At 44.4% G+C, this 24,362-nt stretch overlaps 1 protein-coding gene across 1 annotated transcript in view; it reads left to right on the top strand.

Moving 5' to 3' along the window:
* MRPS7 (mitochondrial ribosomal protein S7) overlaps positions 1-24,362 on the top strand; it is a 115,311-nt gene that overhangs the window by 44,589 nt on the left and 46,360 nt on the right. The gene's annotated exons all lie outside the window — the stretch shown is intronic.

The following is a 24,362-nucleotide window of genomic DNA, read 5'->3' as shown; positions in this document are numbered from 1 at the left end:
CGTACTGATTATCCTCCTCTTATTTGAGTGCAACCAGCGATGCTCCCATATTTAATTTTACTCTCCTTTAGATAGCTTGGAACCTGGATAAAAAACAACTTTCTATGATTTATGGGTATGAAAGTGTAAAAAGCACCTCTTATAATTCTCTACATTACATTTGTATAATTCATCAAGATAAGAAAGATATCAAACATGCCTCCCAGGAAAATAACATACTTAGACCTTATGACCATTTGGACCAAAAATCCCAAGATCAGACCAAATATGCTCCAACGGGTTGGAAGTTTATAGAAACTTGAGCGGGAATAATCTATGCCTCCGTGTCCTTAATAGAATTGAAACTTTCCTTTATGATTGCTTGGATGTTTTTCATTCTGTGTCAGGAATGGAGGTGAGGATTATGCTCATTCAAAGCTTGTCAACCACCAGAGATGCCATATCAATCACCGGATTAAACTAAAACCGTTTGAACTGTTGGGCGGATTCTGCTCATAAACAAAACTATGCTCAGGAAAACAGGACCTCTGTGTATAGGGGTTGTACCTTCCTACCACCTTAGCGCCCAAAATCCCACAACCGTCTAGCTACAGTGACTCGTTAGTTCTCCGACAAAATCACGAAGCAAAAATTATTAGACAACCCAGAACACAACACTCCCGACTCTCTCAGGAATCGCGGTAGCAAGACATACCCTTTCGCTCACTCACTCATACTTGTCCTAAATAAGGATTGTCAGAGTCACTATATAGTTAAAAATGTTTATTTTAACTAACGTGCTCTATAATGCAGTATACGAGCCACTACCAGCAGCAAAATGCATAAACCTAGCACAGTTAGCATTGTTACAATACCATAGACTATGAAGGGGGAAGTCATTGTATGTAGACAGTGGAAAAAGGACTATAAGGCCTAACCACCCTCCCCGTGGTAAGTTGAAGATTATTATATAAAGGAAGATCTCTGGGCTTTGTCAGCAGACCCCATACCTTAGAGGCTAGATGGTAGCTTTACATCATAGGAACAGGGTAGCTCTTCTCCAAGGGAAGGTTTCCCTCCAAGTGTGACTGTGAACAACATGTAACACTGTAATATCAAAGCATGAGCTCTGTAGCAGTGCAGCAGTGTGTAGCATGTTTTGTCTAGGTAATAGGGACTGACAAGAACAGAATAACAAGGCGCATGTTTTTCGACCTTGCACATCGTGTTCAGACTAAACTTCAAGGCCATCTCCATCATTAGCAGAAAAAAGGGATGCCATCCAATTATGTATGTCGAAGGAACAGACATGCTCCTCGTATTGTGATGCTTCCAAGAGCATATCCAGACAACTTGTGTGATATTGAATGAAACTCCGATAAATGTGACTTCTCACCAATAAGCCACACCCAAACCCTGCACTCCCACTTTGGAGGCAAATATACCACTGCACCTTTAAATAATACACTTTGAGCAGCACTCCCTAAAGACGAGGAAAAGACACAGCACTCCCTTTAGGCGAGGCAAGAAAACAAATCCAGGTGCATTTAATACACTTTGAGCAGCACTCCCTAAAGACGAGGAAAAGACGCAGCACTCTCTTTAGGCGAGGCAAGAAAACAAATTCAGGTGCATTTAAAATAACACACACAAGTTTATTAATGCCAAATATATCGGTAAATGCAGATTCCCAAATGTCAAGTGACTAAAGTGTACAATTAGAATACAATGCAATACATACAAGTAGCAAAGAGTAGAAAATATATACAAAATGGTTAGGAACACCTCACCGATTGAATTTGCATCATCCTTGCCAACTCAAGCTGGGGAAGCCCTTCAACAGCCCAGGAAGGAGTTCAATCAGGACTCAAGTTCCGTCATCTCCACAACAATACGTCTATTCTGTGGTGAACTTCCACCTGGCCCCCGAAGGCTCCCAGCTTAAATATCATTACTCATTGTGAGGCGAAGCTTCTAGAAAACCACACCCCCTTCTCATTAGAAACAAGCATTGGCATAGCCAATAGGTCTCGCTATTGGGATCTTATAAGTGTTTAGTTATGCAGCACAATATCCTTTGTGCAACAACATTAACTGTTGCATGGCTAAGCACTTATAAGGTCCCAAAGGCGAGACCTATTGGCTATGCCAATGCTTGTCAGTCCGTGTTGATGGGCAGATGTTCCTGGTTTGGCTAACAGACGGGCTTAGGAGTTATCTCGACACTCCTGCGTGGCAGGTTTAGATAGTTTGGTCTGTGGTGTCGACACTGAAATGAGACTGCAGCGTTAGCACCTGCATCTGTATAGTGCAGCCGGCGTTTTCAGATGGGTAAGCCATGACATAATGCCATAAATTCCTCATGGTGCCCACCCTTGCCTGTGTGAACTTTACCAATTTTTTTTACCTGTCTCCACATACGCCCTCTGCCATAATCTGTCCTCCTCCGCAGGCAGTGTTGACCAAGCTGCAGTCTGTTCTCTTCCCGGCAGTGTGTATGCTTAGCTACAGTTTGTCTCTAACAGAAGGTTAATGCGAGCTGCCGGTTGCCCTCGTATCTCATTGCGGGTCCAAAATGCACCTCACAGGATGGAAGGCTGCTTTTGCAGCATGCCCTCAGTAGCAGACAGTGCAGGCCCGCCTGCAGTGCAGTTTCCCTCCAGCGTCACTGGTCCTGGCCGAGTCACCTTGAGATGGGACTGGCGATGCCAGACTAGGACAAAGTGTACTTGTGGCGCTGCCTTCCCCCCATCTCCCAGCCGCCGCCTGCGCTGACGTGAGCGAGCGAGGGCGCCTTCCATTCTGATGCTCGGAGCTTTGCGTGCAGAGCATGCACAGGCTGCAACCGAAACGCTGTGCCTTTCATGGTGCTGAACAATAGCAGCCACTTCAATGCCATCGCTAGTGACAAAATGGGAAAGAGACCCTTGTAACGCACAGCATATGAAACGCATTGTTCAGGGATGCACATCATGCAGCCCTCCTGCCGCCCTTTAGAGAATGCTTTCACCCCCTGAATCAAGACACAAGCTGTCCATGCACACATGGGCATTGATATCACATTTTTGATTGATGCCAGAGGTTGCACATTGGGTGGATGAGGTGGGCAAGACAGCAAATTTACGGAGAAAGCCAAGCCCAGGATCTGACGTGGCTCCAACGTCATTACAAGCCGAGCCGAGGGCATATTTCCATGTAAATCACGCAGCAAATACCATCGAAAAGTATGATAAAAGACATTCAAATACAAAAATTAAAAAAAACTTTCTTTAACACCCGGAAGCTCCCATGCTGCATCTGTTGGAAAATGAAACTGACGAAAATAGGGAGGGAGGGGGGAGTGCAAGGCTCGAGCAGAGGAGCATGATTCACAGCGATCTTACCACAGCCACTTCATCTAAATTCACTGACCTCTTGGCGCTTTGTTTCTCCTCTCTCACGGAGTAACACTTTTGCAAGTTGAGAGCAGCCTTAGAAGGGGGTTGTCACAGGAGTTGGGAAATGTGCTTTGTTTAATGTACAGCGTGTGCTTTGTTTGATGTGCGGCGTTTGTGAGGAGAGGAAAGGATGTTCAAAGAGAGGAATGCTACCATTATTGTATAGTATTTCCCTTTAGAGAGTGCGTAGCCTACAGCTGGTGGCAAGGTTCAAAGCTCTTCTTTGGATAATCGAGGAAGTCGCTCCTGCCTGTGTTTCATTTGTATAGCGCCTCATAGCCCTGACATGGTCATAGAGAGAGTTTCGATTGGCACGTTGTTGCTGGATGCATGATTTAAAGAGTGTTTGTGGGAGCGTGGCCTAAATGGAAATAGTAGGGTTGCAGCCCGTGCTCTTTGATGGAATAGTCGTAAACATAAATATGAAGTGATCCGCAGAGAGTAAGAATTTGTTGGGGCACCCGTGCTTTACTTTTAACATTGAAGCGCCAGTGCCGCGATTATAGGAAAAGTAAAGAAATAGATTTTTTTCTAATTCTTTACTTTTGGTATAATCGCGGCACCCGCGCTTTACTTTTAACGTTAAAACTAAAGCGCCGGTGCCGTGATTATACCAAAAGTAAAGAAATAGAAAAAAACATATATTTCTTTACTTTTGCTATAATCGCGACACCCGTGCTTTACTTTTAACATTGAATCGCGGGTGCCGCCATTGTTGCAAAAGTAAAGAAATAGATGTTTTTTTCTATTTCTTTACTTCTGCTATAATCGCGGCACCCGCGCTTTACTTTTAACGTAAAAAGTAAAGCGTGGGTGCCACGATTATAGCAGAAGTAAAGAAATAGAAAAAAACATCTACCTAATTACTTTTGCTATAATCGCAACGTGAGTGGTGATGCGAGTGGTGCGCATGCGTGCGACAGGAAAAAGTGCTGTGCACGTCGCGCGCGCTTGTGCGTGTAATAGCAAGCTGGTGGCTGCCTTTGGTAGCACTTTAAAAACCAGCTTACTAAATGTCTTGCGAGACCAGCGCATGCGCTGGCTCTAGCGAGACCTAAAAAGCAAGCTGGCTGTACCAGTCTGCGTCAAGGCCAAGATGGAGGCTGGCCAAGCTCCCGTATTTTGACTCTGAGGCAGAGTTGTACATTCTCACATCTTCCAGCCTCTATCTTGACGAAGCTCCCACAAGGCCTTCCAGAGCACATTAAACAAAACAATCGCTCATAAAAACAGAAAGACCTTGAATGTGAATAACCCAGACCACTTGCAAGCACTGCTGTCCATGCAGAAAAACTGCAGCAAGGCAAAGCCAGGGAAAAGGATGACATGAGGCCATGTCAAAGCCAATAGTATTTTGATAAGTAACGTTGGTGGGAAGTGTTAAGGGGGACTGCATATAGAATTGTTCTATTTTTATGAGAAATTGCTTTTAAAACTTGAAAACTGCTTAAATACTGCTGCACTTCACCTTAGATTCGGAGCTGTGTTCAATGCTCCCAGGGCTGGTTACTTCCGTGTAGGTTACCATTCTAGTTGATGCTACGATCGCGCTAGAGCCTCCCCACGTGACCACGCTCACTCAGCCTCATTAGGAGCCAATGACGCGACCGCTAAGGACGCTATTTTGATAAGCAACATTGGTGGGAAGTGTTAAGGGGGACTGCATATAGAATTGTTCTATTTTTATGAGAAACTGTTTTTAAAACTTGAAAACTGCTTAAATACTGCTGCACTTACGTTTTAGGTTTGGAGCTGTGTTCAATGGTCCCAGGGCTGGTTACTTCCATGTAGGTTACCATTCTAGTTGATGCTACGATCGCGCTCGAGCCTCCCCACTTGACCACGCTCACTCTGCCTCATTAGGAGCCGATGACGCGACCGTGAAGGACGCTATTTTGATAAGTAACGTTGGTGGGAAGTGTTAAGGGGGACTGCATATAGAATTGTTCTATTTTTATGAGAAATTGTTTTTAAAACTTGAAAACTGCTTAAATACTGCTTCACTTACGCCTTAGATTCGGGGCTGTGTTCAGTGCTCCCAGGGCTGGTTACTTCCGTGTAGGTTACCATTCTGGTTGATGCTACGATCGCGATAGAGCCTCCCCACGTGACCACGGTCACTCGGCCTCATTAGGAGCCGATGACGCGACCGCGCAGCAGGCGCGCCGCTGGCGCACCTAAGGCAAGCCAGTCAGCGCCCGTCCGCGCCCTGCCGGGACCAGGGGTCAGGACCTCTGCCGGTTTTAATAATTCAAGGCCTGTCTACTCACATGACCAACTCATATGTTTTAAAGAAGAACTTAATAGTAAGTGTAAACATTCTATCTGCTGTGAACATTACCCTTTACAATGCTCTAGCTGTGATTTTAGAATCAGCTCTCCTCTATGTAGGTCTGAGCTCTTAGGAGAGGAAAAGGAACTTAAAATGCTCCTACTTAATTGTCACTCCCTCCCCAAACACGCTGTGGAGATTCATACTTTATTGGAAGGTGAAAAACCTGATATTCTATTTCTCACAGAAACCTGGTTAGACAAAGAGATGGACTATGCCATCATACAAACTCTCCCACCTCATTACATGATACAGAGGCAAGACCGAGATGTCGGTCGGGGAGGGGGCATTGCCATTATCTATAAGGAGGAATTTAAATGCCGTATCTCGAATAATCCCATGCCTAACTGTGAAAGTATCTTGTTTTCGATTCAGGTATCTCCTGTCACCACCCTTTCGGGCATCTTACTTCACCGCCCCCCAGGCCCTACTGGCCCATTCTGTCAGGTTTTGACAGAAAATGTAGCTAATTTGGCTAGCTCCCTACCTAATTTTACGGTATTGGGAGATTTTAATATACACTTTGATAAAGCCCAACTCCCCCAAATAGTAGATCTTGTTGAGGGGCTAGCGACCTTCCAGTTTAATCAAAAAGTCCCAGGGCCAACACATAATAAAAGTAATCTATTGGACCCTATTTTTTCTAACATTCAATCTTTGACTGCTTCTCAACCTATTCCCTTACCTTGGGCCGATCATTTCCTGCTCCCATTTACGTGAGTTAGGCAGGAAATAAGTCCCCTAGCCAAGAAAACAAATAAGCTCATCCGGACCTGGTCTACTCTTCCATGGAACGTGTGGGAGAATGAACTGGCAAATCACAAGACCCACACCTCATTCTAGTCCCACAATCGCTAACGACTCCAATAGCTGGCTAGAGTCCTCGTTAAAAATTATTCTCCCCAAAAAAGAGATACAGATAAAAACTGGTACCAAGAAAAAGCCCTTGTACTCTTCGGGACTCCGGAAGCTTAAGCAAGAGTGCAAAATACTGGAAAGGAAGTGGAGAAAAGATTTTTCATCCAGCAATAAAGTTAAATATAGAGAAGCTATAAAACACGATAAATTAGAGATAAAATCTGCACAAAGTTGTTATTATCAGGAGAAAATAGCATCAGCGGTGAACTCTCCGCATGAAATCTTCTCGATTGCTAAATCACTTCTGACACCTTCTGTTCCCTCACTGATCATAGATAATCCTCAATCTCGGTGTAATCAGCTTGCGGAATTTCTCTCAGCAAAGATTCAAACCATCTATAAATCTCTCCTTATGGAAAGAGACATGCAGCTGGTACATCAAACTGATCCAATGAAGGGACAAGTTTCACTGAAGGAATTTCCCCTATTGAATCAGGATTCTTTAGTTGAAATCCTAACCCATATTAAATCTGGTTCACCCTCTGACCCGGCCCCGCCTACTGTTCTTTTTAAGATTAGTAAGACCATTTCTTCAGTTTTAGTTGACCTGATTAATGCCTCCTCCCTTACGGGAAGTGTGCCCCCCCCTGTGGAAGAGGGCAATGGTCAAGACCCTGCTGAAGAAGCCCAACTTGGATCCGGAAGATTGGGCGAACTATCGATCCATATCCCTGCTCTCTGGCATTAGTATAATCCCCGAGAAGCATGTAAACTCTGCCCTGTCGAGCTTCTTAGAAAATAATGATCTGCTACACTCTTCTCAAACAGGTTTTAGATCACAGCAGGGCACTGAGACTGCCCTTCTGTCGGTTGTGGAGGAAACCAGGAAGATTCTTGACAACGGAGGCTGCGCTGTAGTTATTTTATTAGATCTCAGCGCAGGCTTCGACACAGTCAACCACTCGCTCCTGATCAGTAGATTTCGAGATGTTGGGATTAAAGGAAGGGCACTGAAGTGGCTGCAGTCTTTTCTGGAAGACAGAGTTTTTTCTGTTTTTGAGGAAGACTGTATCTCCTATCCAGTGCCTCTAACCCGCGGAGTCCCTCAGGGTTCCGCATTAAGCCCCACTCTGTTTAACGTCTACCTGAGTTCTCTGGCACATACTGTCACCCCATTTGGGGTGCAGATCGTCACCTATGCAGATGATACTCAGTTAGTCGTTTCCCTGAACAAAAATGACAACTCAGGAGGGGCCCTTATGTCCTCTCTAGAAAAAGTGGCCAGTTGGATGGATACTTCCTATTTGAAGCTCAATGGAGCTAAAACAGAAATGATGCTTCTTGGCAAGGCGACCCCTCTGAATATACACTCCTGGTGGCCTATCAGTCTAGGACCCCCACGGATGATCAGGAAAATTCTCCCCATTCTACCTTTCTTGGCCACAAGACTGCTAGTACAAGCATTAATCCTGTTGAGGCTGGACTATGCGAATGCTATCTATCTTGGAGCTCCTTTGTCAACCACTAAAATATTACAGACTGTTCAAAACTGTGCAGCCCGGCTTCTTTTAAATGTTCCTAAACGCTTTTCAGCCAAACCTGCTTTAGCTACATTACACTGGCTCCCAATCCAAGAAAGGATTACATTTAAGGCTATGTGTATTGCACATAAATCATTGGCAGGAAAAGGATCCCTGTTGATTCAGGCTATGATTCTTCCCTACCAGCCCAAAAGAGTCCTAAGTTCAGAGGGTAAACACTTTTTAACAGTCCCAAAAGTTAAACGAACAAGAAGTGGAGGCCGTATGTTTTCATATAGTGCTGCCAAGCTGTGGAATCGTGTTCCCCTTCATATCGACTCCCAAACTAATCACCATCATTTTCATAAACAGTTAAAAACTTTTCTCTTCCCCTGATATGCTATGAATTTGATCTAGTGTTTACTTAGCGCTGGGATGCCTTCGGGTAACCAGGCGCTTTATAAGTGCTTCCTCATTCATTCATTCATTCATTCAATAGTAAGCACTTATAACTCTCATAACCCAAACAACTTGCAAGCACTGCTGTGCACGCAGAAGCAAGTCAAAGTCAGAAAACAAGATGACATGAGGCCATGTTAAAGCCAATAGTAAGACCTTTATAATTCTCACCAATGTACAACACAATGCACGTGTGCACCACCACTCACAACACTGCACTTCAAAACCAAAAAGTACATTCCACACCTCTCTCTCCCTCTCACGCTTTCAAATGCATATCCCACACCTTCTATTCTTGGCAAGACTATTCTAGTCCGTGACAGCTCCCACTGAAAGACAGCAAGATTACAAGAAAGAGGAGAAGCAGGCATATGCAGGACCGTCTCATATATCCAAGGTGGGGTAAAATAACACACTAAAGTTAGGTAAAATGATGGTAGTCGAAGGTCATTATAGGGTGCCAAACCACAAGAGTGCCTCCTTCACTACACTGCGAAGCCCCGCAGATATCCAATTCAGCCAAGATGCCAAGTGCAGCAGCATGTGCCATGTTGCCATTCCCAGAACAAGCCCGCTCATGGGCCTCTAAGGGACCCATTAACTGGTGAAAATACGGAACTGTACATGGCGTATTGGAGAGGCATAAATCCAAAGCCCAATAGAAAGGGCATCTCTGAATGTAGAACACAGGTTGCACGCAAGTGAAGTAGGCAAAGTGAAAAGTCAATCCATAACTCACGCTAAGCTTCACTAATGCCAAGCATCCAAAACTTTGTTGCATTTGGTCACGGTACAGTTGCAATTGGCCTGATCTGTGCATTACCACATGATGAGCAGCCATTGCGTAGTAGAAGCAGAAGGATCAGTATTCCACCTGCAAGCGCCAGTAACAGAGGCAACCCTCCGAAGACGCTAGAAAAGATAGAATGAATAAAAGCTGGTATTACGCCAAATATCATCTGAAAAGAAGTCACAAGGCTGGATCGCACATTCTTAAAAAAATGAACAAGACCTTTTGTGTCAGACGCATTAAATATTTGGTGTATAAGCTCCCCAAAGTGAAGTGTAAGGTTAGTGTTCAGAAGCGACTGAATCTCGCTAGATGTCCCAGCCACCTGCAACTCGAAGGTCTCTTGAGCTGAAGTGTGGGCCACTTCCTGTTGGAATAAAAGCGCTTTTAGCCTGTTCAACTTGTTGAAATCTGTTTTCAAAGATGTAATGGAAGGCCAAATTGAACTATCTACTTTCCCATGCGGGGATGGAAAAAGCACAGTGCTACAACAAGTAACATGTTGTGAAACTGTTACTAAATCTGGGATTCCTGCCCATAAACCACAGCAGTCGTGGTTATTCAGAATGAGATAACTGCCGTTTGTAAGCAACGTAAAAGTGGGAAATATTGATGGGACAAGAGTTCCTTTAAAAAAAAGCAAGTTTAGGCGCCGATACATTACAAGCGCCGTGCAACTTAACCTGTTTACAAACTAGGGAATGTCCTACTGCAGAATCGCAGTCCTCTCCTGTTAGGAAAACCTCCTTCTCGTCCCGTTGACTTCTGTAAGTGAATGGAAGGGACCATAATTTATGGAGAAATGAACTACCCAGGGGCTCAAAGCGACCTATCGGAAAATGTTGCATACATGATTTAAATTGAAACAAAGAAAAAGGGCGAGATATTACCCCATGAATTAACCAAACAGCTGAATCTATTTCTGCCACAGAGAATGGCAAGGGCTCTAACTGTTCAATGTGTAATAGTGTGTATGTATCATCTTTCATGGACATAAATTGCTGTTTATCAGTCAAATTAAAAGGTGAAAACTAAGCAGTAGCATTCAAGTAATCCCAAGGGACTTTTCCCATTTTGAGAGTTTGTAACGTATATGCAAACTGCATCACTGATCTTAATTGATTGTGACCATAATACAACACAGATACATCATTCTGAACAATATCAATAACAGATGACGCAATATTCTAAAGGTGTAAATGCGTGAGGACAGTGTACTAATGCTATTGTCGACTACAGCAAGAACTTTTTCTCAATTTGCCTGATCTATTTGACGCAGACGAAAAGCTGCTTCTGCCTGCGAAAGTTTCCAAATTTCACTGTAAACTGCATAGAGAAATCTTTTATTTCTAGGGGCTCGAGGACCCAGAATAAAATCAGCCAAATTAATGTCGCTAGACAAGAGTGATAAATGTTGTTACAGTGACGACAAAGTGGAATGTTCCAACCATTGTTGGCATAATTTTCCCACAGAATATGTGGGGACTGTGTTTGAATTTGGAAAACGAGGTTCCGGTCTAGTCTGCGTGAAACCAGGAGTTACAGTATAAAAACGCAGTTGGTATTTGTTTGAAATTGTTGGCCAGACCAACCAACTTGATTGGTCAAGTTCAGAAATTTTAAAAGTGGCATTGCGAAATAATGCTTGTAATACATCGATGGTATAATTAATCTGTGAGCTCCAATTGTCATATTCCGCTAAAGAGGAAATTGATGGAATGTTCAAATCTTTTGCAGTCGCTAAGCCCAAACACGTGGTCTGGGTTGTACTGTATCATTTAAAAATAACATTTGAGACTGAATCAGGCATGCACGATGCAGAGCTTCAGTTACCTGAACCTGCCAAGCTTTAGTGCCCCAAATTGATTTTAAATCAATGGCATTTTTCCAGTGATCATAACCTTGTTTTGCCAATTCAGTTCTAAAGGACGTGGAATAGATCAATTTAGTATGGGTATGAATAATTCTAGGCTGCGATGTTGAATGCAATTTAAAAAAAATGACTCTGTGTTAGACGTGTTGTAATCTGTAAAGTAAGCAAACTTATCCCAAAGTGTTTTAAAATTCCTTTGGATGGGAGTTGGACAATGTTCCCATTGAGTGTAGTTAAAAACAGGTTGTAATGTGCTTGTTTTATGTAAATAATGATGTCCATAATGTTGATAACAGAATATAACAGCATAATTGACAGAATTTAAATACAAATCTTCAGCATCAAAAGCAGCATAATATTTCAAATCAGAAATCAATGAATATACAGCTTGCACATCCCAATCATCAGAATGTATGTCCTGTGTTACCACATCTCCTAAGGAGACACGAAATACTTATGGTATCTTAATCACTTCCGTCGGACCGTGGACTTCAAAATCTACTTTATCCCATACGATGCCATCTGCAACTGGGAAAGCCGAAATGTTAACAAGAGATTGATCAAGTTTCATAATATGAGACGATGTATGAGGTGCCAGGACTCCGTCGATCAAGTTCACAGCAGAGCGTTTTGGCAAATAATGACCATTGATCAGTAAGAAAAACACCGTCACAAATCCAATCGACATGAAGAGGAAAATCAGGATAAGCACCAACCATATGCAGGTCCAGGGTGGGACCAGGTACGTCTCCTTGAACCACGAGATAAAAATACACAATTTTGTAGGTGGAAGTGTCAAATTGGAAGACGACAAGGATGAGTCAGGAGAGAAGCTGGCATGATCTCCTAAGTAACCGCTTGCAGTTCTGTTAATTAGAGGTGGCAGTGCTGGGTCAGTGCGATGTTGTTGAGGACTGATCGGCACCTCACTAGTGGACTCATCTGTAGGATAAGTGTACTCGACGTTTGTATCGGAAGATGGAGGCAGGACGGGTGAAAGGTCAATAGCAGTGTTCATCACTTCCTCACCCACATGAGCATTAGTGGAAGAGGATGAAGTCAGCTGATTAAATGAAATTGTGTTGCACGAAACAGCAGGCGTGACACTATTCAGAATCGGCCAGACGGTGTAACTTGACATTGTCCACTGAGATGTATCTGTTTCTTTACGACCAGGTAAATGTGGTAAAATTACTGTACGAGTACCCTTCAATCAAACACTGGAACCGGTGCACGATAAGAGGGACCAAATAATTTTTTGTTCTCCAGCTTTTTTCGTACCAGATCTCCAATCTTAGGAAGCCAGCTGGCAACCGGAATCAGCAGTGCAGCATCATTGGAAGAGGGCAAATGTTCAGTTGCGCAGTTGTCACGGGTCTTTTGTAGATCCTGTAACATAGTAGAATGATTATCTACGTCAAAGATTGCGGCAGACGCCACAACGTCTAGACCATCAAGGTCTGGCACAAATATTTTAATGGCAAAGAGCATTTCGTATGGAGTCCACCCACCCAGAGATCTTCAAGGGACATTATTAAGTGCATGTTGAACCCCATACAAGTGGGCTAGCCAGTTCCTGCCCGTACCTAAGACTCTAGCTGTCAAAGATTGCTTTAAGTCCCAGTTCATTCGCTCCACTATTGAACTGTCCTCAGGCCTATAAGGAGACGAAAACTGTACCTGCACCCCATTGACATCATTGCGTCCTTGTTCGCCTTTGAGGTGAACGCTGGACCTTGGTCAGAGAGGAAGGTGCCACAGGCGAACATCCCGACAAAGACACACAAATCTCTAGTGACATTTCGAGCATCAGCCCTGGGTTGTGGCCAAACCCAAAGGAATCAGTGCACGAATCAACTGCAACCAAATTATATTTATATGCAGTATCAGAAGAGAACGGTGATCAAGATAAACACAGCCGAATGAATGATTGGATATACACAGCTGTGTTTGTGGTGGACGTGAGACTGTAGAAGGCTTAATTTGTTGACAGATGTCGCAAGAAAGTACATAATTACGGGTCTGTTTATATAAGCCAAACCACCAGTAACATTGCTGTAAAATAGAAACTGTCGCAGACACTCCAGCATGTGCAGAAGCCATGCCTTCGTGTGCAGCAACGATCAAAGCAGGTCTGCGGTCCATGTTTGGAATCAGCCGGTCCCCAAATTCGGAATTGTAGCATAAGGATCTTGTTTGGGAGATACATGATAAGAATACTTTGAAGGGAAGCCCTGCGGAGGAGCAGTTGCATCCTTCGTAGCAGCAATAGCTGCCAAAATGTCATTATCAACCTCAGTCATGGACCTTTTAACTGCTGCAATGGAACACGCGGCTACTGCAGACTTGGCCGCTTCATCAGCCAAAGAATTACCAAAAGCTTGTGCTCCCACACGCTGATGGCCAAGAGTATGGATAACCTGTGTGAGTGGAAGACGTTTTTTAAGTGCCGCCACTCAAACCCAAAGCATTTTATGCTTTATTGCGCTGCCTTTAGAGTCTCTGTAGTCATTTTGTGACCCAAAAAATAAGTTGTAGTCACTAAGGGGTAACTGTGCCTATGGGAGAGGGGCAGCGTATTCTGGCTGCATAGTTAAAGATTCTAAAGTGTGGTCTCGTTTTTGTAATCGCGGTTGGATCTAGATGAAGGTGGGGCAATTTCTCCTTTTAGAAAAAGTGCCCTCACACACCCTTGCGGATGTCATGCTTCATCATCGGGCGTTTGCTCCTCATGGGGGTGGCGCTGCTGTCCTCCACGGGCCCCGCGAGAGGGCTATTTGTCGGAGATCTTTTAGGAGGGACGCTGCAGTTGTGCATGTGGGTGTGTGGGCCTAAACAGTGTGTGAGTGAATTAAAATTACCTCAGCAGTACCCAGAAACAGAATTTTATTCAGGGGTCCGGGTGGCAAGATTAAAAACAGGGGATAAGGAGAACCTTTTCAAATATAGTAGAGGAATGAGTATTATCCTGCTGCTCTCTTATCTGTGCGTGTGGGAGAAAAGTGAAATTCAGGTCGACATGTTTCACGCTTAGGTGGTCCCTAAAGGATCCCAATGCGCTTCTTCAGGACCGTGATGTGAGAATAATTTTTTTAAATAGGAATCGGAGAAGACGACACCCTATATTCCTATGGTACCTAAAGTTAGGTGTATGTGCATCTGAGTTCCTATTGGAGCATCCGAATGGCGTTCCTGGTTCCAACCTGGTGAGGAGACAAAAAGAGACAGACAAGTAGAGACAAACAAGTGAGGAACGAGTGAATATAATCATTCACTAGATATGGAATGTTGTAAACATAATGGCATTCTCATTGATGGATATTCATTGGGGCATGGTGGGTGTAATGTGCCCCTTCCATCATCTTTCAACACAACAGTGCGCGTCAGAATTACTGCACTCGTTTTTGCCTATGCAGAAACATAAAGCACAGGTGAAATGTCACCTCAACCTGGCTAGGCAAAGGCAGAGGTGTCTGATATCTTGCATGCTATACCTTTCTAGTGGGACCCATGGCATGAGGCGATGTCTATAACGTGTGTCAAGTTAAGGCATCTCTGCCCTGGTGGTCGTGGCAGTTCGTTATCTTTAAAAGGTGAAATTATACTCTCTCTCGAGTGTCTAGCGAGTGCACGAAACTACGTAAAAACTGTAAAATGGGGTGGTGTGATACATACAACAATCACAAACATCCTTTGTATCATTACCCCTCTATTTGAATGGCTTGGCTTCTTTGGCAGAACCCTGCGGTAGTGAATTAAATAATCATGGTCAGGTCGCAATGCAATCGCGACCACTTACCTGTGTCCGTCTTCGAGTCAGCAAGACAATACTTACTATTTTCTACCTTCGTTGGAGCCCATTACCTGCCCCGCCGCGCTCAGGTTCGCCGGTGATCTGAAACCCGGCAATCTTGCAAAGATATACCTCAGATCCAATCCTGGAGCGGAAGTGGCGTGAAAGGGGCGTGGTGGTAGGGAAGGGAGCTGTACGTGACGCTGGTCACTTATGCTTAAGTAATAGGCTATGAGGTTATGTTAAATTTGACTGGCTCTATGTAAACACAAGTAGGGGTGTACTAAGACCCAGACTGTGGTTTCGTGCTCGGTGTCAGTACATGCCTGGAGTTCTGGGTGAACCCAATACTACTTGTAAGTACATGCTGAGAGTTTTAAATAAACCACATACTTCTTATGGGCCTCTGTGAGTAACCTCTTGTCCCGTGAGTACAGGGTCAGATTCTACCTAAAGAATGTATGCCTAGTAGGTCATCATCACTATGAATAGGTTATTAACTTATGGAAGGTGCACCAGGAAAGAAGTCACAAACTTTTAAGGAAGTCCTTTATATTTCTTTTATTCTTCTTGGTAAAACAAGCGATTAAACATCAGACAACGTGTCCCGTTCCTTTCAAAGGAACTTTATCAGGGCTGAAATAGCCCAAAAAGAGCACCGCAAACTGTGCGATGTGTGATTTTGCGAAATTGAAATTGTATCCATAGTCGGCAAATGACTAAATAATTTGGTCAACTCGGACAAGATGTGGCATTAGTTCATCGTCCGTCAGATAAATGTAATCAACGTACGAGAGCGCATCAGGGTCTATGCTATGTAGCAAAGACACAACACGGGCCGCAAAAGCCCCGGGGCTATTCTTATACGCCATAGGCAAATGTGTACATTTTTTCTGATTTCCGACGGTGGTGAAAGCTGTCCAGTCCCTGCTCTCAGGAGCCAAGTTGTGACTATAGAAACCATTTAATATATCCAGTGTGGTTTTGTATTTTTTACGGACTAGTGTGTTCACTAACCCGGAGCTGTGCATATTTTGTACTGCAAATGTACGACAGTGACTATTCAGATTTCGATAATCTAAGATAATGCGATATGATCCGTCAGGTTTTGATACAGGAAAAAGTGGATTATTCGTCGGTGACATGCAGGATTCAATCACACCCTGATACTCCAAGTGAGGTAGAATATCGAAAACAGGAGCCTTAGCTTCTTGTTTGATTGGATATTGCAGCTGTGGCTGTGGCATAGACCGTAAAGGGATCTCATGTGCTGGTGAATCTATCCCAGCCCACCTGATTACGGTACACTGCCGGGGCAAGGGCCAAAGCCCACTCAGCTGCATACGTCTTTGCATGTTCCTCAGGGACATGATGCGAAAAACTCAGAAGTAGCACGTCTTCCCCTTCTGGAGCGGCTAGCACAAAAGGTGGTGGCCAATCTGCCTCTGCTAACAAAATGTCATATGAAGAGTTTAGATTCTCCCAAAAAACCGCTGTGATTGTACGCTCTAAATCACCTTCAATTTGTAAAACTATTTCATAGAGTCTATCCGGGGGGGCTACCCGGGTATCTGCTGTTTCTACAGTAATGAATGTATCAGTTGCTGTCGCCTCCAGACAGGGTTGTAGTGCCTCCCACCCTATGGTAACCTCCGTCGCGCTGTCAAGCAGAGTCACTGCCCATGTCCAGTCCAGGAGCCACTTTCTCACTGTCTGAGGCATGTCTCGCTGATAAAGCGGCAACTTCTTCTGATACGGGGGTCGAAAACAAGGCAGGTCCTCTTGTTTGGCTTTAACGTCAAACTGTCGAGGTTGATCACATCCCTGTTGTGTGGCCGGACCTATGCCACGATCCTGGTGCTCCCCACCACCGACGTGAGAGTCCTGTAAAGAACGAGGAGAGTGCTGATCAGGGACCTGAAAACTAACAGGAGTCTTCATTTCACGTGGTTGGGCAAGTCATAAGTGCTCTCAAAAGATTCTGGTGTCAGTGAACCAGCACGCGAACCTTGCTTCTGTAGCTACTGCCCCTGTTTCTTATTTTTCCAGTTCTTTTTAGGAAAGAACAGGCAACTGTCTTTATCAGCTTGGGCCTTTTGCATTTGAGACTGAGTCTGTGTTTGAGTAAAAGGCTTAACTCCCAGACTATTGCAGCCTATGGTCTTATAAGCCTTTTTCAATAATCTTTGGTAATTCGTGCGGCTTGTCTGCGACACCCTCCAAGCGTTTAGCCACTTGTAAGCTTACAGCATCACCCTTGACATTAGCAAGGTTCATATCAGCAACCACCTGTCTCATCCCCAACTCCAGAGCCGCCTTGGCTCCATGTTCATTTCTGAACACGTTTTATCTCGGAAGGGGGTGCGGTCATGGAGGGAGTGCCGAAACACTTTGAATACACCGCTGCAAACACCTTGCCCCAGGTGTTACAATCAGCCAGTTCGCGAATTAAGTCTTTTTGCAACCTTATAGTCAAGATCCTGTGTTTCTCCACAGGAGTGGTATTTGGAAAAACAGCCTCTAGTTGTCCAAATTTTCCAGCAAGCCAATAAGGAAACTCATCCTTATTTTGTGGACGCTTGCCCATCACTGAATTATCTATAAGGGGACTGATGGTTATGCCACCAGGTCCAGCAGGTTGTTCAGCAACGCCAGGTGGTCCCACCTGAAAGTTGGGCGACATGAACTGTATGACAGCTCTATGCACACGTATCAATGAAGTATGTAATACGCGGAGTTCTGCAAGCATTGCCGTTGTCAGATAACACGGGTGTGTGGTATACCCAGCCAAAATGGGCCACGTGGCCCCATCAATCGATAAAGGACCTAAGTAGACTGGCATTATTGGGTGAGGAAGGGCACCATTAAACCAAATTTGGTGTTGCCAGGCTGTGAGAGGAACCTCAAGAGTATTATACGGTTGATATTCCAGCAGAGTGGGAGTGGGTGGAAGTATACTCGTGAAACAAATCGTCTGCTCCATCGACTGCCGGAAAAGTGACCCAGGAATAAAATACCTCAAAGCGGAAAGCTGGATCCGCCTCCACAACAAAGATAAGCGCTACACCTGCATCAGGTACTCCATATTGTTGTAAATAAGCCCTGAGTGCGCGGTTAGGAGGTGTTATGGCAACTGCCATAATGAATAAGCGAGAATAACAACCCTATGCGTGGCAGCGCAACTAAGGGTTAAAAGAAAGACCTTTTAAAATTCAAGCTTGAAACACCTATATAAAATATCACAATACAGGAGGTTACACCATCACAGCTGTCTCTGCAAACAGAAGTGAGGGTATTGTGGACAAGCATAAGCACTACTCAGGAGTATCTCAGATAGGAACCAGACCAAACGTTGGCTGCGCCATGTTGCGGGGATTCTGCACATACACAGAACTATGTGCAGGAAAACAGGACCTCGGTGTATAGGGGTTGTACCTTCCTCCTACCTTAGCGCCCAAAATCCCAGAACCGACTAGCTATAGTGTCTCATTCGTTCTCCGAAAAAATCACGAAGCTACAAATGGTTAGACAAGCAGAACACAACACTCTAGACTCTCTCAGGAATTATGGTAGCAAGACATACCCTTTCGCTCACTCACTCGTACTTGTCCACAATAAGGATTGTCAGAGTCACTGTATAGTTCAAAATGTTTATTTTAACTATCGTGCTCTATAATGCAGTATACGAGCCACTACCAGCAGCAAAATGTATAAACCTAGCACAGTTAGCATTGTTACAATACCATAGAATATGAAGGGGGAAGTCATTATATGTAGACAGTGGAAAAAGGGCTGTAAGGACTGACAACCCTCCCTTTGGTAAGTTGAAGTTTATTATATAAAGGAAGATCTCTGGGCTTTGTCAGCAGACCCCATACCTTAGAGCCTAGATGGTAGCTTTACATCATAGGAACAGAGTAGCTCTTCTCCAAGGAAAGGTTTCCTTCCAAGTCTGTCTGTGAACAACATGTAACACTGTAATATTAAAGCACAGAACAGAATAACAAGGAGCATGTTTTTCTACCTTGCGCATCATCTTCAGACTAAACTCCAAGAACGCAGAAAGAAGACCGTTCTCATGTGAAAGACACAAACAGAGTCTTGGAAAATAAAGTCCTATAGTAATGTGCGCAAAAGCTGCAACAAGGCAGCAGAGCTCATGCTAACTTAGTAATGCCGAGAATTACCCCATGGGCCACATAACAGAACATACAATCCGAAGACCAATCGGCCGCATTGGGAATAGTCTCTAGACGTGCCCCTAGAGTAAAGGCTTTCGAGGCCATTGCCCCTCTTAGTGAGCACCAAAGTGCGACACGACACATCAACGCGGGTTCTTGCGTGACCCAACGTATCCATCGTGCAATGGTGGGAGAAGAGACTACTTTGAAAGGCTTCTTCAGTGCTATTAATAATTGAGGCTCCCCGGAGGGCAGAGCTTCTCCGTCATATTCCCATAAGCCTTTAAGCATTTGACTACGCACTGTTTGGGGGAATTGTCAAAAGCTCAGTATGATACCATTCTCAAGTTAAATTTTGTATGACGCGAAATGTTGAAGGTAACTCGCCGAAAAGTGAAAACCGTCCAGTAATATCAAGCGCTCTTACATCAGTGAGCCTCCGATAAGATATTAAACAGGGTAGCATGGCCAATTCTGCTGACAGTTCTTTCTGCGATAAGAATTATTTGCATTGTCAGGACTCCAAGAGATGGAGTACTCTATTGACATCCCACAAATTGAAATAGCGTGGTTCTGGGGGAAGAGCAAGACAGATCACCCTCATCAGCTTGCACACCAAAGGGTGTTCCCCTACGTTTACACCTTGGATTGCTATGTGTCTCGCTGAGATAGCTGAGCAGTACAAATTAATTGTGCGGTACGCCAGGCCCCGATATGCCAAAGAGGCCAAGAAATATATCACCAGGACAACGCCGCACCCCAAGGGATCGTCACATCGTTAAAGACACCAACAAACCCATGCAGACCATGCTGACATATCTCTTAATGATGCCAGCTGCCTAGGCTGGGGCCAACAGATCTTCAACCTATCTAGAAAGGCCTGGGACTCGCCAAAGTTCCCTGTAATCCGCCACGCCATGAGAGGCATTCTCTGTTGTAGAATGAGCGGGTGACAGTTACCCAGAGGATTCCGGAGGAGATCCAGAGCATGGGGTAGAAGGACTGGAGAATCCCAAGAAAGTTCCACCAGAACTGGAAATCACACTCGAGATCTCCAATAGAGCCTGATCAGCACCATGGATGCCCGTTGGCGGCGAAGCTGCATCGAGAGGCGCATGATCATCGCAAATGGGGGAAACGCATGTGCTTGCTCCGCTACCAGTCCTGAAGGAAGGCATCTGTTGCTGCCACTAACGGATCCGGCTTCCAACTGAAATATTTGGCCATCTGGTGGTCTAGCATGGAGGCAAACAGGTCCAGGGAGAACGTGCCCCAACATTCCTTCAACTTCTGGAAGTCCCTCAGATCCAACTGCCTCCGGCTCTAGTCTGACCATTAATTCGAGCACCATTCCGCTATTTTATTGGAGGTCCCCGGAAGGTAGTCCGCCGTGACTGACACGTTGTTGGCTGGGCAGAAGGCCCAGAACTCCTTGGCTAAGTCCGCCAAGGGTTTCGATTTGGAGCCCTCCAGGTGGTTGATGTACCGGACTGCTGACAGATTGTCTATCTTGAGTAGGACACAACAGGAAATGTTGTCCTTAGTCCAACACTGGACTGCGAAAGAGCTCCAGACAGTTTGTGTAACGAGCGCTCTTTGGTAGACCACTTTCTGCTGGTATATGAGTCCCCACAACGAGCGCCCCATCTGGACTTGCTGGTGTCGGACTCTATAACCAGGTCTGGGTCCGAACCGAAAATGGCTCGCTCATTCCAAGCCTCCATGTGCGCCAGCCACCACCTCATTTCGTCCTTGACTTCCTCTGTCAACGGGACTTGTTCTGAATACTGGAGACCCCTACGGAGGTGTGAAGCCTTGAGATGTTGCAGGGCCCTGTAATGTAACGGGCCCGGAAAGATTGCCTGAATCGAGGGCGATAGGAGGCCTACCAACCTTGCAATCTGTTGCAAGGACGTTACTGGCCTTCCACAGTTCTTGTCGAATCTCGAACATTTTTCGAGAAGGGAGACTGAGGGTACTCTCTATTGAATTAACCACAAAGCCCAAAAATGTAGTCTGCTTGGAGGGGGTCAACAGCGACTTCTCATTGATGACAAACTCCAATCTCTCCAATAGATGAATTTTTGTCTGCATTTGTCGCGTCAATATGGGCGGACACTGGTCCATCAGGAGAAGATCGTCAAAATAGATAATCAGGGGATAACCTTGATCCCTGAGGTGCTCCACCATTGGTTTTAGAACATTGGTAAAACACCAAGGGGACGAAGAGAGACCGAACGGAAGAGTGTTGAACTCATAAATTTGTGCCTTCCATCTGAACTGGAGGAATCTGATGTGTGGGGAAAAAATGGGGCTCGTTAGATATGCATCCTTCGGGTCTAGATGCACCATCGAGTCGTCTGGTCTCAGGAGATCGCGCAAAAGATGTATGCCTTCCATCTTGAAGTGGCGATACACCAGTCATCCATTGAATTCTTTGCGGTTGATCACCGGCCTCTGGCTCCCATCTCGTGCTCCACCAGAAAAAGGGTGCTGAGAAAACCCTCGGGTGATGCGACATCGGGTAAACCGCCCCTTTGCCGAGTAGGTCTGCCATTTCCTCGTCTATCAAGTCTGCTTGGGACTCTGAAAAAACACAGAGGGCGGGGTTAGGATACCTGATGGGGAACTGTAAAACTCTATATGATAGCCCTGAATGATTTGTAGAACCTAGGCCCGGGCCCCACAAAAATCCAAAGGTGGAATATTTTTAATGGAGGCTTGTGCCTTGTCTGGAGAGGTAAATGTGGCGACAAATTCGCCTAGTTCGTTTATGAACGGCTTGCTGAAGAGTCCTTGTAGTGCTAGAGGCACTCTTATGGTTTGACACCATGTGATGACCTTTGACTACCATCATTTTAATTGACTTTGGTGTGTTATTTTATCCTACCCTGAATTTACGTCCTGCATATGCCTTGTTTCTCTTGAGGATTTCTTCTCGTAGTTTTTAAGTGGGAGCTGTCACAATAGAACAGCTTGCCAAGAACAGAACGTGTGGGATGTGCATTTGAAAGCATGAGAGAGAGAGGTTTGGAATGTACTTTTTGGTCTCGAAGTGCAGTGTTATGAGCAGTGGTGCACACATGTGCATTGTGTTGTACATTGAGAGATGAAGTATGTGATGCTATACGCAGTGGTGCACAAATGTGCATTGTTTTATATATTGGGAAGTTCCTACTATTGGCTATGACATGGCCTCATGTCATCCTGAATTCTGACTCTGCCTTGCTTAAGCTGTTGTTTTGCGCGCTGACAGGCCCACAGAGTGTTTGCAAGTTGTTTGGGTTAATCACGTTCAAAGTTATTTTGTTTTTGGAGAAGAGATTGTTTAATGTACCGAAGGCTTTCGTAAGCTTCGTTAATATAAAGCCTGGAACATGTGAGAATGTAGAGGAAACGTGGGAACTCCTTTTGCCCTGGAATGCTTGCATGGAAGGTAGCCAATTCCAGTAAGTTTCTTTGGCGCAGAGGGAAAGAGTCTCGAACCTTCTAGTGTGTTTTGAGACTATAAAGCTGAGGGTTGGTGACTTAGAAACCTGGCTTTTGGAATCCGAATGGGGACAGATGCGTCTACTTTGGTACAGAGGAACCCTGGTTGCTAAGGCTCTTAACTCTGGCTGTAAATCGCCCGGTGTGGGGTGGGCTAAGATGCAGTGTTTGCACCAGGTGAAGTGTTTGAGTTTTGATTATTACCATTGTGATGTGTTGCCAGTGGCTATGATCATTTGAGGTGTTTTCTTTGTGATGTGCAAGTGAGTCAGAGTGCACATCCTTTTTTTATTTTTTTTATTTTTTTTTATTGTTTTTTTGTTTTATCCCATGGTGGTGGGAGAGAGATTAACACTGGAACCAACATCATACAAACATATATACATAGAAAATTATACAACTGAAATACATTGTTTATTAAACACTAAAACCAAAGTCATTCAGAGATATATACATAGAAAACGATACATTAACTGAAATACATTATTAATTTGTCCACCACTCTTCAAAAGGAGCCCAGTTCTTAGAGGCAATTAAACGTCGTCTCTTCCCTCTGAACTTTTGTACAGAAGTCTCTAATTTGAACCAGGCCAACATCCTGGCCTGCCAGTGACAGAAGGTGGGCGGTTCAGGATTTATCCAGAGAGACGTGATACAGAGTCTCACCATTGCCATTGCAATAAACAAGAAAGCCTGCATATCTCTTGATCTTTCAGGGGCCGTGGAATATTGATAGCCAGTAATTACCATTTCTGCAGAAATTTTAATTGAGGATTGAGTGATCTGCATGAGAAAGGTTTCGATTTGATTGATAAAGAGTGACAGCTCAGGGCAGTCATAGAACATGTGAAGGGAATCTGCAGATGGGAATTTGCATCTCGCACAGAATGAGCTTTTACCCCCACTAACAGCCCCCCATCTGACCAGCTTTGCAGGCGTATAATAAAGATTGAACATAGCCATATAACTTAGGGTGCGAAGAGTACCGGAAACCAGAAGAGACCTAGCTAACGTCAATGGGAATTTTAAATCAACACAAGGTACTCCAAATTTAATCGCCCATTTATTATTATGATCGGCTAAGTCATCTGGGAGTTGAGACAGAAAAGACTGATATAAAATCCCAATTTTTACTTTCCTTCTTACTAATTCCACAATTGTAATTTTATCAAACAAAGTTGGGTTCAACAGGAGTTTTTTATCGAGGAAACTTCTAAATTGTAAATATTTGAAAAAATGATTAGACTGTAGTTGAAACTTGTCTTTTAAAGACAAAAAGGAGGCCATCAGGCCAAAATCAGCCAAATCTCCAATATCCCTCAGACCTTGAGAAGCCCAGATGGAGGCTACCCCCTCTTGAAATATTACTGGGAGTAATCCAGAGGCATTTAATGGCGTGTAATAATTAAGCTTAGGGATATGAAAATGACGCCGCACTTTTTGCCAAATCGCGAATAGTGCCCACGCCACCTTAAGTCTGGTTTTTTTAAAATAGCTTGGCTCAAGAATGCGTGTTAGTATTCCTTTTGTGGCATCTCCTAATGCAATTGAATATACTGATGGCACCAAATGCAGCGGAATCTCAGCAGTCTCCCCTAATAGCGGAAGAACGAAATGTTGAATCATAGCTGCCCAATAGTAATATGCTAAG

This window comes from Triturus cristatus, chromosome 7 (assembly GCF_964204655.1).
Source record: "Triturus cristatus chromosome 7, aTriCri1.1, whole genome shotgun sequence".
Lineage (NCBI taxonomy): Eukaryota > Metazoa > Chordata > Amphibia > Caudata > Salamandridae > Triturus > Triturus cristatus.
Note: the sequence above shows the minus strand (reverse complement) of the source record. Positions and strands in the feature narration are given on the sequence as shown.